Raw genomic sequence first — 16,415 nt, forward strand, 5'->3', positions numbered from 1 at the left:
GATTTCATAGACTCTAAAATTGTATTAAGACCCACCATGTTCCAAATATCGATATGAGGAAGTTTGATGGCAAGGATCTCGTAACATGGATACTACAGATGGAGCAATATTTCAATCTCCATAATGTGAAAAACACACAAAAGGTACGCATTGCAACTTTATATTTGGAACCCAATCAGTTTGTATGGTATTGATGAATTTTCTCTCGTAAACAAATTGTCACTTGGGCAATTTTTACGGAAGGAAGAAATGATAGCACATTATGAGGATAGAAAAAGTAACACTTTTTTTAGCCAATTGATAAATCTAAAACAAAAGGGTTCAATGGTGGAGCACAATGAGGACTTCCAAAAATTGAATATAAGGGTAAAATATATTCGAAAGGAGCATAGGATTGATGTGTTCATAGGGAAATTAAAGGATAACACCCAACATAAGGTTCACCATTGGGAATCTGATTCATTGGAGAAGGCATTCAGGTTGGCAAGAAAAATTGAAAGCAAAATTATGGCAACAAGGAAGCCTACCACTCACAACTATACAGATGGAAGTGTTGTTGCCCCTAGCCTTCCATAACCTAAAAGGTTGACACCACAACAATTGGAAGAAAAAAGACCAAAAGGGCTTTGTTACAGTTGTGATAGTAAATACACTAAAGTCATAAGTGTCTTGAGAAGAAATTATTTTACATAAATTGTGAAGAGGAGGAAGAAAATGAAAAAGAAACATCAAAAGAAGAGGATATACACCAAGAACAAACCCTAGAGAAAGAAGAAATGAATTCGACCGTATCTTGTAATGCATTCGCTAGAATTACCACTCCTCAAACCGTCAAGATAGAGGGATATATCAAGAAGAAAAAAGTAATAGTGTTGATTGATTCGGGCAATACCCATAATTTTATTCATTGTAAGATAGCCAAGGAATTGAATTGCTTCCTATATCCAGGACTAGAGTGTCAAGCGATGGTTGCAAATGGAGGAACCATAAATTTCTCTGGAAAGCACCATAATATCAAGCTATCCATGGGAGAATATGTATTGAATAGTCCAATGATTTCCATTCCAATGGGTGGTGCTAATGTTGTACTAGGAGTCCAATGGCTACAATATTTGGGTACGATAACTTTTAATTTTCAAGAACTTTTCTTGAATTTTTTTTTGCAAGGAAAGGAAGTTGAATTAAGGGGTATCACAAGGAAACTAGGAAATATAATCAACTCTAACAGCATGACAAAGCTTCTAAATAAAGAACAATGAGGCGTGATTACATAATTATGTTCACTAGAGGTTCCCACATCAAAATCATCTATTTCTCCATATCTCCAAAAAGCCTTGAACAATCATTCCAATGTATTTGAGACTCCCAAAGGCCTCCCACCTATTTGTGATCATGATCATGCTATTAATTTGATTCCAGAAAGTGTTCCTCCAAACATCAAGCCTTACAGATATCCCTATGCCCAAAAGAGTGAAATTGAACGTATGGTTTCAAAAATGCTAGAGGATGGTATAACCAAACCTTGTCAAAGTTCTTTCTCTACTCCAGTAATATTGGTGCACAAGAAGGATCGATCATGGAGCATGTGTCCAGATTATAGGGAGCTAAACAAGCTCACTATTAAAGATAAATTTCACATTCCTGTTATTGATGAATTATTGGATGAATTGCATGGATTAATTTACTTCACCAAGTTGGATCTTCGTTCAGGATATCATCAAATCAGAATGAAGACTAGAGACATTCTGAAAGCAACATTTAGAACCCATGAGGGCCATTATGAATTTTTGGTCATGCCTTTTGGCCTTACTCTTGCACCTTCTACATTTCAAGGTCTTATTAATTCCATTTTCAAACCCTTCCTTAGAAAATTTGTTTTAGTATTTTTTTATGATATACTAATATACAACAAGTCTTGGAAGGATCAGGTTCAACGTGTTGACAGGGTGCTCAAACTATTGGAGGAGAAACAATTATATGCAAAACGCTCCAAATGTTTCTTTGGAGTACAAGAGGTAGAATATCTGGGTAATATTGCATCTCATGAAGGTGTTAACATAGACCCTAGCAAAATTAAAGCCATTAAGGAATGGAAAATCCCCACATCCATAAAGTATCTGCGAGGATTTCTTGGGTTGACAGGGTATTATCACAAGTTTGTTAAAAAGTATGGGAGAACAGCAGCACCTCTAACAACATTATTGAAGAAAGACACATTTTCTTGGACTCTAGAAGCAACGAAGGCCTTTTAACATCTTAAAGAGGCAATGCCCCAAGCACCGATTTTAGCTATGCAAAACTTCAAAAAAACCTTTATTGTGGAATGTGATGCCTCAGAAAATGGAACTGGTGATGTTTTAATGCAAGAAGAAAGACCCATTTCTTTCGAAAAAAATGCAATCAAAGGAAATTTTTTACACCTATTTGTGAGAAGGAAATGTTGGCAATACTCCACGCACTTAAGAAATGGTGACCTTACCTAATGGGAAGACACTTCAAGGTAAAATGGATCATGATGGTCTTAAATACATTTTAGAACAAAGATTATCTTCAGAAGAGCAACAAAAATGGGTCACAAAAATGTTGGGTTATGACTTTGAAATCATCTACAAAAAAGGGAAGCAAAATGTTGTTGTAGATGCACTCTCAAGAAAGGATGAGGATAAGGAATCATTTCTTTGCACCATTCCTATTATCCAACCAGATTGGATAAATGAAGCAAGGGATGAATGGAAAAATGACGAAGAACTATCCGCACTAATTCAAAAGTTATAACAAGATCCTAGTACATCTGATACATTTAGTTGCAAAAATGATTCGTTATGGTACAAAGATCACTTATACCTTTGTAAGAATTACCAACTCAAACAAAATATTCTTATGGAATTAGACACCTCTCCCTTAGGAGGGCACTCAGGATTTTTAAAAACTTACCACGAGGTTAAGAAGGAATTGTTTTGGGATGGCCTTAAATCTGATATTCAAAAGTTTTTGGCGGAATGTTTGGTTTTCCAACAAGATAAAGTTGAAACAATTAAGAACCTAGATCTATTACAACCATTACCCATTCCAAGTCAACATTGGGAGGAAGTTTCAATGTTTTTTATCACAGGTTTACCGAAGTATGAAGGAAAGAGTGACATCATGGTGGTAGTTGATAGACTTACCAAGTATGCACACTTTTGTGCATTATCTCATCCCTTTAGAGCTAGTATAGTTCCTACTACATTTATGGGAACAATTCAAAAGCTACATAGAAACACAAAGATTATTGTAAGCGACAGAGATCCCATTTTCACTGGAAACATTTGGACATAATTATTTTCTTGTCTAAGTACTCAGTTAGGTCATAGCTCATCTTATCATCCTCAATTTGATGGGAAAATTGAGATAGTGAACAAATGTTTGGAAGGATATATTCGTTTCTTTGTATCTGATAAACATACATAATGGGTTAAATGGTTGCCTCTAGCTAAATGTGGGTATAACACTTCCTTCAATATTGTAGCAAAAATGACCCCATTTACGACACTTTATGGATATCATCCACCACCCATCACATCATATTTAAGAGAAAATTCTAAGGTTCAAGGGGTGGAAGATCACATCAAGCATCAACAACAAGTTCTCCAACTCTTAAAGGATAACCTCACTTTGGCGCATAATAGAATGAAACAATAGGCAGATCAACATCACAATGAAAAAAGCTTTGATGTAGGTGACAGGTATTTCTACGGCTACAACCATACAATCAAATGTCCCTCAAGCAAGATAAGAAGGATAATAAATTACCACCAAAGTATTATGGTCTGTATAAGGTGTTGCAAAAGATCTGTATTATGGCATACAAGTTGGAGCTTCCTGCAACTTCTCGATTGCACCTAGTTTTCCATGCTTCATGCTTAAATAAGGTTATAGGTGACAAGCTCCAAGTTCAAACAATATTTCCAGAAATTGACGAGGAAGGAAAAATCATATTGGAATATGAAGAAATCACAAAAACAAGAACTCAACAGCTATGAAATTGATCAATTTCAGAGTATCTCATAAAGTGGAAGAACTTACCCGCTAAACATTCCACATGGGAGGATGAGAGTTTTATATAGAAGCATCCAAAACTACTCAAGCATTGACGACAACACTTTTATGAAGGAGAGGGGCATGTTAAGTACCTATAATACTAATGTATTCCCTTATTATTATTATGATTGCAGCCCCTTATTGTTGTGCTCATGTTGTCCCCATATTATTATTATTTTGTCCCATAGAAGCCCACTATTGTTATTTTTGTGGCCTTATATTATTATTTTTATGTTGACTCTAATTATATTTTGACCCCTTAGACTCCTATATATAGAAAGGAGGTCTTGTCATTTTTATCATCCAAGAATTGTTCATTTGTAATGTAAAGGAGGTTTCCCCCTCGAAGACGCTGATTTTGAAGTCGTTGATCTATCTTTTCTTCTATTTTGTCAGCTGGTTGCATAACACCTAAAAATTAGGGAGAACATATCCATGACTTCAGAAATACTTCCAACTCAAAATTCCTAAGCGAATTATGTTAATTAAACTTAATTAACTATTTACAAGTTGCTATGAGAATAGAATTTAGTTTTAATTCTTAGTTTAATTCAAGGAAAAATTAAACTGGAAAATCTTGTTGCCATTTCTCAACACTCCCTCTCAGCAAGAAAGGGATTATCAGCTACCCCGATCCTGTCTCTGTGGAACTAAAATTTACATCTTGAAAATTCCTTTGTCAAAATGTCAGCATCTTGCTCCTCTATGGGAATGTACTCTAACAACATAATCTGCCTCAATACACAATCTATGGGATGACGATATCGGATATCAATATGTTTGGACATATCATGCAAAATTGGGTTTCAGAGAGTTTGATACAACTCTGATTATTGTAGTAAATCACAATTGGATCCATCTGCTGACCAAAGAAACCAACTAGGTTGCTCATCCAGATGGCCTCACATGTTGCCTGACTCACGGCCATGTACTCTACCTCTGCCGAATTAAGTGCAACCGATTTCTATTTCCTAATTTACAAAGAAACTGTCATTGACACAATACTGAATATCCCTCCTGGTGTGCTCTTAATATCGGATGGAATCCCTACCTAATCTGCATCAGTGAAGCCTTGAAGATTCACTCCCTCTGTCCATTTGTACCATAATCCATACTAAGAAGTGCCCCTGAGGTATCTCAACACATGCTTTGACTCCTTCTAAGACATCTTGGTAGGACTAACCATCACTTGATTAAGTTGGTTAACTGCATAGCACATATTCGGTCCTGTGTTCACCAAATACATTATTGAACCCACAAGCTACCTGTAAACAATAACTTCCACTACTTCCCCTGAAGTAGCATCCTCCTTCCTCCAGTTACCTACTAGAGGAGTCTCCATGGGTTTTCTGCTCTCCATGAAAAATCTCCTGAGTATCTCATTGGCATACTTGCCCTAATACATAAAAAACTCCCCATCTCCTTGCCATACCTCCATGCCAATAAAGTAATGCATGGGCCCCATCTCCTTCATCTCAAACTCTCTTGCAAGGTCCTCCTTGCAAGACTTGATCAAATGATCATCACCTATCAGTGTGAGATCATTAACATAAAGTACAATGGTCAAGAGTTTACCTTCCACAACTATATGGTACAGGTTCACATCCACTTCACTCTTGATGAATCCCAACTTGGTAAACTAGCTATCTATCCTGGTGTACTAAGAACAAGGTGCTTTCTCTCTTGAGCTGGCACACATACAACTCACAGTCAAAGGTCTCAAAACCTTCAGGTTGATCTATGTACACCTCTTCTTCAATCATGTCATTAAGGAAGGTTGTCTTCACATCCATCTGATGTATCTTCCAACATATCTGTGCTGATAGTGCCAATATAAATCTGATTGACGAGTACCTTGCAACAGGAGAAAAGGTCTCATCATAGTCAATCACCTCTACCTATCAAAAACCATGGCCCACAAATCTGGCCTTATTCTTCTCCATAATACCATTTGTAGCTTTCCTTACCTTTTAAAGCCAATGGGAGCTCACCACTGACTTGTCCGCTGGTCTCGGGACCACATCCCAAACACTGTTACAAAGTATGGAGTGATGCTCCTCCACCATGGAATCAACCCAAATCTGCTGCTGCACTGCTTCCTTAAATGAATATGGGTTTGCCAGAACACATTCACCCATAAGAGCCATGTATCTAGTGTACCTCTCAGGTGACCTCCTTTGCTTGCGCTGAGAAGTGGGTGCTCCCACATTCTCCCTTGCATCATCCAACAATCTATCAACCTCTCTGGTGCACTTTCTTCCGTTTTTGGAATACTCTTCCTGAGTAGATGTCTTCACTTCTGAATCCTCTGCATGAGGCTGCTCAACATCAATCTGAGGCTCCTCAACCTTAGGAGCTAAAATTTCCTCATTCGCATGTAGCTCAAGCTCTCTATCAAGGGAAACTCACATGACATTCTCCTCATTGAATTTGACATCCCTGCAAACCACTGTCATCCTGTTGGTCAACAAGTACACCCGATAGTTGTGAGGTGTATCAGTGTACCTCACAAATATCCCCAACTCTGCTTTTGGATCAAGCTTCTTCTATGTATCTTTGGTCACACGGCAATATATCGACGACCCAAAAATCCTGAAGTGACCAACATTTGGCCTCTTACTGGAATAAGCCTCCTCTGGTGTCTTCATCTCAAGTATCCGATGTGGGCTACAGTTCTGAAAATAAACTGATGTGTTGCATGCCTTAGCCCACAAGTGTATTGGTCGACCCTGATCATGCAACATCACCCTCGCTTCCCCTACTATGCTTCTGTTATTCCTCTCGACCACCCCATTCTGCTGAGGGTTATGGGGTGTCATCAACTCCCGTTTAATCCCTTCCACTACACAGAAGTTCTTAAACTCATTTGAGACATACTCACCACCATTATCACTCCATAGAGCTTTAATCTTATTTCCTGACTCTTTCTCCACCAATGATTTAAACTCACAAAACTTTGTGAAAGTTTGATCCTTTTTTTGCATTAAAAGTGTCCAACATTTTGAGAATAGTCATCAACAAATATAACATAATACCTGTGTTTGGTTGTGGATGCTATCAAGAATGGTCCACACACATCTGAATGGAATCACTCTAGAATAGCCTCTGCTCGAATGTCTCTATCGCGAAAGGAAGACTTGGTGTATTTTCCCAAAGTACACCCCTTGCATGCATCAACTTGCTCAAGTGTACCATTGGGAAGACCAGTAGAGATTTGCTGCAATATCTTCAAAGCCCCATGATGCAAGTCACCCAATTTCTTGTGCCAAAACTCACCAACATCTCGGCTCTACACCCTTTCTAATTGTGTGCTCAAAGCATCACACTCATCTACCTTCACCTTATAGAGATTCTTCACCCGAATCCTTATCTTTTTTACTTGACCTGTGACTATGTGTTGAAGGAATGCCTTTCCTTTCGAGAAGATCACATCATAGCCTTTATCCTCAATCATGGCAACAAATATCAATTTCTTCTCCAACCTGGGCACATACATAACATTATTCAAGGTGAGTGGAGCCCCATGCTCCCTCTGAAAAGTAATCATGCCCAATCCAATAACACTATAGTTTCTGTCGTCACCAATCTTGATATTCATCTGGATATCTTTCTCCTCTAGGACATTGAATAACTCTTTATCGCCACTCATGTGGAATGAAGCTCCACTGTCTAAGTACCATACACTTCCCATCATTGATGACACCATGAATGAAATGAGGGAAATGTCCAATTCGAATTCAGAGTCCAAATCCTCACCCACTGCTCCTTCTGAGGACTTCTTTTTGGACTTCTTGAGTGGACAATTTGTAGCAATATGGCCCAGCTCATGACAGTGAAAGCACTTAACATTCATCATGTCTTTCTTCTTAGCTCCACAATAATAATCTAATTTGGAATGGGAATTTTTCCCTTTCCCCTTCTTTTCCTTAATTTCTAAGGCACAATTCTCTTCATCATCAGTCTTTGATGAAGAGCCATCCCTGGTGTTTCTCCTGATCTCCTCCTGCATCAAATCTGACCAGAGTCATTCCCAATCTAGTAACGTCTCGCGACCATTGACAGAGTCCTGATAACTATGCCAAATCTTTGGGATTCCTAGAAGAGCAAGACTCGGAATATCATCCTCAGCAACTGTGATTCCAACACTTCCAAGTTCATCACAACATTAAATGAACTTGGTCAAGTATTTTTGAATCGTCTCGCCTCTCTCAATTTTGATTTTTCGAAGTTTTTCCTTTAGTGCCAATTTCCATTGGGCACTGTTGTTCTGATACAAGTCCATCAATGTTTTCCACATAGCATACAAAGTTTCCTTTCCATGGAGATTTGAGACAATGTGGTCTCAAACTCCCTCAAGGATTATCCGCCTCGCCTTTGCCACACACTTCTTCCATTTGGTGAAATTATGTGTATCCGATGTTGCTAGCTTAGGAATTTCTTAATCAAAAAATTCCTTCAAGCCATTATACTCTAGCACAACCACCATTATGTCCCTCCAAGCTATAAAATTTGAACTACCTTCCAAGGTATACTCGAGCCACAAACCGTAGAATGCCTTCTGTCAATCTTGAAGTATTTATTGAATATTCGAATTTCACCTGTAACCCAAAACTCAAAATTTCGAAATCTCCTCTAGTATATTGTTTTCAGCCACGATACCATGTAGAAAATCCCATACATTCATAAGGTCATGCAATTTACTAAAGCATAGGACAATAATCTACTTCTACTTTCAACCAGCGTAAGCCAATAGATCAATGAAAACAATATGAACAAGAAGAAGTTAAATCAATGGAACATAACACAAGATGTATCTGGGGAAATCCACTATTCAAAACCCTGCTATCTGTATTGCATATATCAGAAATATGAATGAAGATACAAATCTTGTTCTCACTAGACAAATTCTGCACAAGTATGCTCAACTCTCTTAGCTCAGAAGTAAGCTCTTTGCCAACACTTAGCCAATTCTGCAACTCTCCAAGCCCCTAATCTCTTGCATAATTCCTAGGATGAATAGCCTGTATTTAAAGGGAATTAATGCTTCCAAAATTGCGCAATCCAAACATAGTTCCTTCTTTGATTGCATGCATGCAATTTACAACTCAATAAATCAACTGATAGTACAATGTCCCTGTACTCTAGTATCAACTAGGTCTTTCTTAGTGACACTTGTGGATGCACTAGTGCACCAACTGACTATTAACTCTCTGTTAGTTACACAAAAAAAATGGAACTAATTTAACTAAACATAACTCAGTAAACTGAGTTATCTAATTACAACTCACAATTAAACTCATCCCTTACCATGGAAAATTTCAGGGGCGAATTTTCGCCCTTGGGCGAAATTAAGGGGTTTTATATTTTTATTGGGATAATATTTTGTATCACAGTACATTGTTACAAATCGCCTCAAATTTATTTTATAAAAAAATTAGGTATGGAGGTTAACCCACCTTATTTTAAGCGAGAGTAAAAAAAGTAAATTTAGCCGTTAAAATTAGGAGTTACAACCTTCCATTCACCCTAATTTTCAAGAATAGGTATTTATGATAGTTGTTTCACCCTACACATTCCGTGTAAAAAAGGTTTTTTCTTTCATTTTCCCGTATTTCATGGTATTGGGGCCAATTTCGAGAAAATGACCTTATGTTTTGGATCAAATGGTCACAAAAGAATAATTCATTTTATTTAAAAATTCAAGTCTCTTATTTTCATGTTTATTTAAAGATTGAATAATGTTCTTACCATATTCTAAGTTTGCATCTGTTTAGTCATAATCATATAAAGAATAATGGAAAACATTTTTTTTATATTTACTCCATAAGTCACCTTATATTTACGTGTAAATAACTAAAAATATAAATAAAGTGGAGTATGGTAAATAAATAAAACCTCTTTTTATACTTACTCCAAAGGTATGGTAAATAAATAAAACCTCTTTTTATATGTAGTCCATAACCCTCTTTCTATTTAAGAAAGCTCAAAAAATGGGTTTTATTTAAGTGAATCCTATGGGCCAAATACCATATTTATAAAAGAGGTATGGTAAATTAATAAAAATATAAATAAATGAGAGGTATGGTAAATAAACAAAACATTTTTTTATATTTACTCCAGAAATCACATTATATTTAAGAACACTCAAAAAATGTGTTATATTTAGATGAAGCCTATGGGCCAAATGCCATGGGCCAAATTATTATTAATACCATGCAAAAAAAACATTATTAACCCATTATTAACCCTAATATTAGTATTAATAAAAAAGATGGCACATGTTATTGACCCATGGTATTCACGTAGAATGTAGGCTATTTAAAGGGGGGGATTATACCAGCATAGATCCATAACAATGTAAACTTTGAAACGGGAACTCATACTGTTACCCGTTTTGTAGAGATAACAAAAAAGTGACCCGATTTTGAAAAGGGGTGATGTAGAACACACGTGTTTTTTAGAGCATAGTTTTTGGCACTATAATTTTTTTTTATGTACATTGCATTTTAGAATGGTAGTGTTTTTTATGCTGATTTAAAAACGTGGTAATTCTACACCAGGCCCTTTTTTTTAAAGGTTTTTTTTTTTTAATGTATGAAATGTAAATAATTATTTTGTAAATTTAATAATTTTTGAAGTGGTCTTTCTCTTCATATTTTCTTGTTTTTATTTTAATTTTATTTTTTTTGTAGTGGGGTTTTTATTGTTTTGCATATTTAAAGAAGAAGGTCGATATTTTGAATTTTTGATAGTCTACATATTTATACATCGTTAATTAATTTTTCAATCCATAAGAAATAATTGTTTCTAAAAACAATATTTTTTAAAAATGGACATAAAAATAGCCATTTTTAACATAAATATAACTAAAAAACTACATGTTTTGATTTTTTTTGTTGCAATTTACATGCGAAAATCACAATTTTTATACGAAAATTTTAACTAAAAATGCTTAAATAATAGTTTTTTTTATGAATTTCATGTCAAAAAACAATAATAATCACTTTTTTTTCAAAAAATAATGATTAACTTAAAAATTATTGCGAAAATCACATATTACAAATATTGAATGCATAAAAACCTTAATTGAGTGTATATTCTTTTCATAAAATGTCAAAGTCAAAACATTACGAGTATAACTACTTAATAGTTACAAAAAATGAGCTTGATTTCCAAGCATCACTTAAATTTAATCAACAATGTCACATAATCCAAACTCTTCGTCCTCTAGAGTTTAATCATTGTCTTCTTCCACAATATTTTCTGCTTCCTTTTGCTCATTTTCATCTTCTAATGGATCTTTGATGTTAGTGAATCTCCCAATGTATGTCTTTCCAAACATCCCATGTAATGGTGGTTGGGGTTCGTTTGCCTTTTTTGCCACACATGATTCACTAAAGTCTCCTTTCTTCAACCCAATTTCTTGCATTGCATCTGGAATAAATTGAAGAGCATTAATTCTTCACTGAATGAAATTGCACTGTGATGGATCTTTTTCAATTGCATATAATAAAACTTACCTGAGCCAGAAAATAAATCCAGAACCCAATCTTCTTCATTTGAACATATGTCTATAAGATAGTTAATCAATAATTGTGGTTTTTGATAAATGTTAACTATCTCTCCTTTTGCGTCTGTCTTTGTATGTTAGTTTTTTCACAACAACATCATAAGTCAGTATTTGGCTATGACTCTTTCCGTCTACCCAATTAAAAATCATAGAAATATAGCTATCATCTTTTGCCCAACTGTCAATATGAATGAACTCACAATCATTTATAACTAATTGTTCTTCACGATTAAGAAGATACGACTTTGCCTATAACATGAAATAGTAAAAGTTCAATCAACTTTTACATAAGTGAATTTTTCAACATTAATCAAATATACATTTTAAACGTCTTATCATGGAAGCTGCATCCTTGAATTTGTTTTTCCCTTGAAGCTTAACAATATCATTGCCAATTGTGTGTCTGAATGAAATGTCACAAATCTCCATAATGGTGATGACGTGACTTCTACAAATCCCGCAACCACTTTACTAAGAGCTTGATAAGTATAAGGGTCACTATCATAGTCAATGTTTGGAATATTGAAACCATGGGGAATATCTGTAATAACTAGGGCATAATCCCTTTTAGGTATGAGTTTAGCAATGTCTTCATAGTCACCTTGTATTACTTGATATTGAATAATGTCTAGCCCATTCCAAATGAAATGGGTAAGAGTTGGATCAAGTTCAACATTCTTAATACGTTTCTTCTTCAGTCTTTCGATCTTTATTTTTTCAATAAAGGTTCTAAAGCTATCTGGTGCTCCATTATCATCCTTCTTCATCTTTTATAAAATAAACAAATATATGTGTAAGTTATAAATTAAAAATAGTGCATAGATGAATAAAAATAAATGTGTAAATCAAGAACCCTTTTTAAATGCAAGATAAAAAGCTTTTAATGTTGATGTAGAGCTTAAATCTGGATAGTTGCGTACAACATCATCCCAACTATCTTCATTCAACAATTTAACCATTTGCTCTTGAATTTTCATGTAAATTTTGTGATTGCATAGATAAAGTAACAAAAATTTAATATAATGATATGTATAACAAATACTACCAAGAATAACATGTTTTATTTAAAAGAAAATTATAATCTAGAAATAAATAAAATTCAACAAACTTACTTTTGAAATTCCTTAGACATTTCCTCCAATGATAATTCCCCTGACCTCACACGAGATAATATTGTTTTGACAATTTTTTCATCTTTCACTCCTTGCATTGCTCTCCAAGGTGTGATAGTCATATCTTCTGGAAGCTGCTTCATTTCAGGAACTGATTTATTGCTGCTACATATCAATGGCTTAGACTTTTTGACCTTCTGGTTTTTAATGCCAATGTTTTCCCATATGCTAAAAATCTCATCAATCAACTTCCAAACATCTCCAGTTCTAAATGCCAATTGGAAAATGTTATCAACACCTCTGAATAAATCACTAGGAATGTTGCGTTTTCCACCTTTCGAATTGGTTTTCTCTTCAATTTGATAGCCTATTTCCATACAACATTCCATTCAGAAATCTGCAGTAACATTTATCATATCTCCACCACATTTTTCTTGAAATTCACTATGAAGAAATCTAACCCTTTGGATGAAAGTCATAGACATCCTATATTCATTATCTGAATTATGATACCATGCCACTAACTTTGCTTTTGTATCTAATAAACCAGCATAAATGATACATTTTATTGTTTCAAAACGTGGGTTATTGGGATATTCCTCCATCAATTGTCTTTGAGCTTCTACAAAATGGTTCCCCCTAAGCACATAATAATTGTATTCAAAACATTTTGACTTATCAAATGCTTCTTTGTTGGGAACTTAAACTGGATCAACAAGAAGCACATAATTAACCACATGAGCATGTGGATTGTACCTCATCAATGTCTTCAAGTTGTGAATATGCAAATGGTGTCGCTTTCTAACTTGATATTGACATTGTCCTTCACTTAGCTTATAGGTTTGTCTAACATTAAGCTGAAATGTACGGCCACCATCAATTAAGTTTCTCTTTGTCAAATTCTGTCGAATGGCATTTTTATTTTTTTTTATAATGCCATCCTCTAAATCAGCTCCCGGTGTAATGATTTCTCTACTTTCTTTTGAAATTTCATTGGGTTCTTGACTGCTGGTAATGACTACCTCAAAATCTTCAACTTCACTTTTCTTCGTCATAACATTCTCAACAGATTTATTCTTGGGCATTGTTACTTTTGGTCTTTTATGGCTCTTCTTAGTTCCAATGTCATCTTCAATAACGAAAAATTATGCTTCACTGTCAGTTTCAACTTCTTCGTCCTCAATATGCTTTTCTGATCCTTTGGATGTAGTTTTGTAGCATCATCAATTACTACATTTTTCTTGTTTTCCATATCTTCTTCTGACACTAAGTAAAAACTGCTGACAACTTTCATGATATCATGCTCTATGAAATGAATGCCTCCCAACCTAATTGAACAACTTTCAAAAAAATTATGCCAAACAAAATATCATATGTCAATAAAAACAAAGTTAAAAAAATATAGTGAGACACTTTCAAGAACACAAAATACAAATATAAATAACAATACTTACAATGTTTTGTTTCATCTCATTTACAATTTTTTTACACAACTTTCTAGATACCTCTCTCGTGTCATACAATGAATATGATAGTCGATATTTAATCCTTTCATGTGACATGGGAGCTTTTGTAAGTATGTAAACAACTTCAGTGTCTGATACCGAACACATATCTATGACTCTTCCCATCACCTCATAAATTCCAAATTTATCATTCGGTATATCAATATATAGATATATATTCACATTTTGGCTTTCTCTTTCTTTCACATACCAGATTCTTGATGAAAATTTCACCTCCTTTGAATTCTTCCAATATGAAATCATTTTCTTATCATTTGAGGCACTTGAAAGATTTGTAGCCATGAGCTCAGGTGGAGTTCATTCACCAATTTTTTTTGAAGATGCACCTTTAAGAGTCTTTTCTCCAGAAAGATTCACAGAAATCTTATTTGATGCCATTTTCCTAAAAAATAGAAACACATAAATCAGTAGATAACGAAAACATATTAACTTAAATTCACAACGAAAATATATCATAAATTTTTAATTTGTATAATCAGATAATTGAAATTAAAAAAATATTAACACTAAGAAAATTGTCCGCCACCCCACGGGCAGGTGGGCCTGCGGGACCCTTCAGGTGGGTGTTGGGTGGGTGAGCGGGCGAGTCGGTGCCGAGTGGGCGGGCGGGCACCATCTGGGTAGGCGAGTGGGCGCGGGCGCCAGGTGGGCGGGCAGGTGGGTGCACGCCGAGTGGGAGAGCAGGTGGGTGGGTGCCGGGAGGGCGGGCGGACGAGTGGGCGCTGGGTGGGGCGGGCGAGTAGGCGCTAGGTGGGGGGGCGGGCGCATAGGCGCCGGGTGGACAAGGGGACAAGTGGGTAGGTGGGCCGCCGGGGTGGCGTGGGGTGAGGGTGCCACCCATCACCCTGCACCACCCCGACGGCTCGCCCGCCCACCCTATCCCTTGTCCACCCGACACCCACCCGCCCACACGCCCTCGCAGCCAGCGCCTACCTGCCTAGCTGCCCACCCAGCACCCACCGACCTGCTCGGCCACCGCACCCTACACGCCTGCCCGCCCACACACCCACCCCACTAGCGCCCCACCCGCCCGGCCGCCAGCTCGGCCACCCCACCCAGTGCCCTACCCGGCCACCCCACCCCAGCTGCCCGCCCAGCCACCCAACCCCACCCGCCCGCCCGACCAACCCCAACTGGCCACCCCACCCCTCTCGCTCGGCCACCCCAGCCGACCACCCCACCCTGCCCGACCTTGGCGCCCCACCCGCCCGCTCGCCCAACACCCCACCCCACCCGCCCGCCCGGCCACCCCACCCACCCACCCCGTACCACCCCAGCAGCCCGCTCGCATCCCCCAGGGTGGCTGGGCCGCCAAGGCGGCGCGGGGTAGGGGGTAGTGCCCCAGCCCGCGCCACCCCGGCGGCCCACCCGCCCGGAGTGACCGACCGATTTTCAGCCGCCCACCCCGCTGTTATAGACATATTTGGGCACTGCAACCCCAATCATAGACTAAGGGCTCTTAAAACCCTAAAAGTGTTGTTTCATACCCTAAAGGATCAAGGTCAACTTATTACATATTTTCTGAGAAGTTCCACCTAAAAGACTACTCAGAACTGGTCAAAACTGACCCATACAGATAGCTCCTGGGTCAAGGTGCGATGCATCTCACCTATTACACATGGGGGGTGCGATGCATACTGAAAAATCCTTCTGTAGGGTGTGATAGGTGAGAGCAGACAAATGGCAGAGGCGGTTGGCTATGTGGAAACCCAAAGAATCTTCTAGAAACTGCTCATATGACACTTGCCTCTCTGAATTCGCTAAGGGATGAGTAATAGATCATGAAATCTCCAAGTGGAACCAAGAACTATCAGTTGAATGACACTAATCAAAAACCCAGAAGCTGACTCACCCTCCTGCAAATATCTATTTATGGATCCCTCATCCTAGAGATCCAGAGGCTAGAATTTTGTAATCTGTAAGGAAGTGTTGTTGGTTTCTCTTTGAGACATTGTATTGTTGGTTGATCTTGCTTTTCATGAGGTGAAGAGGGCTTTCATGTTGGGAGGATGATGCTGGACCAGACAGCTGGGTTGTAATCCTCTCTCTACTTCTACTATCAATAAAGTTGTTTGAGTTTTCCTCCATATACTTGTGTATTTTTAAATCTTGTATTTGTGTATACAA

The sequence above is a fragment of the Pinus tabuliformis genome, chromosome 1_2 (assembly GCF_031772625.1).
Source record: "Pinus tabuliformis cultivar Carrire ecotype Pingquan chromosome 1_2, CPIR1, whole genome shotgun sequence".
Classification (NCBI taxonomy): Eukaryota; Viridiplantae; Streptophyta; class Pinopsida; order Pinales; family Pinaceae; genus Pinus; species Pinus tabuliformis.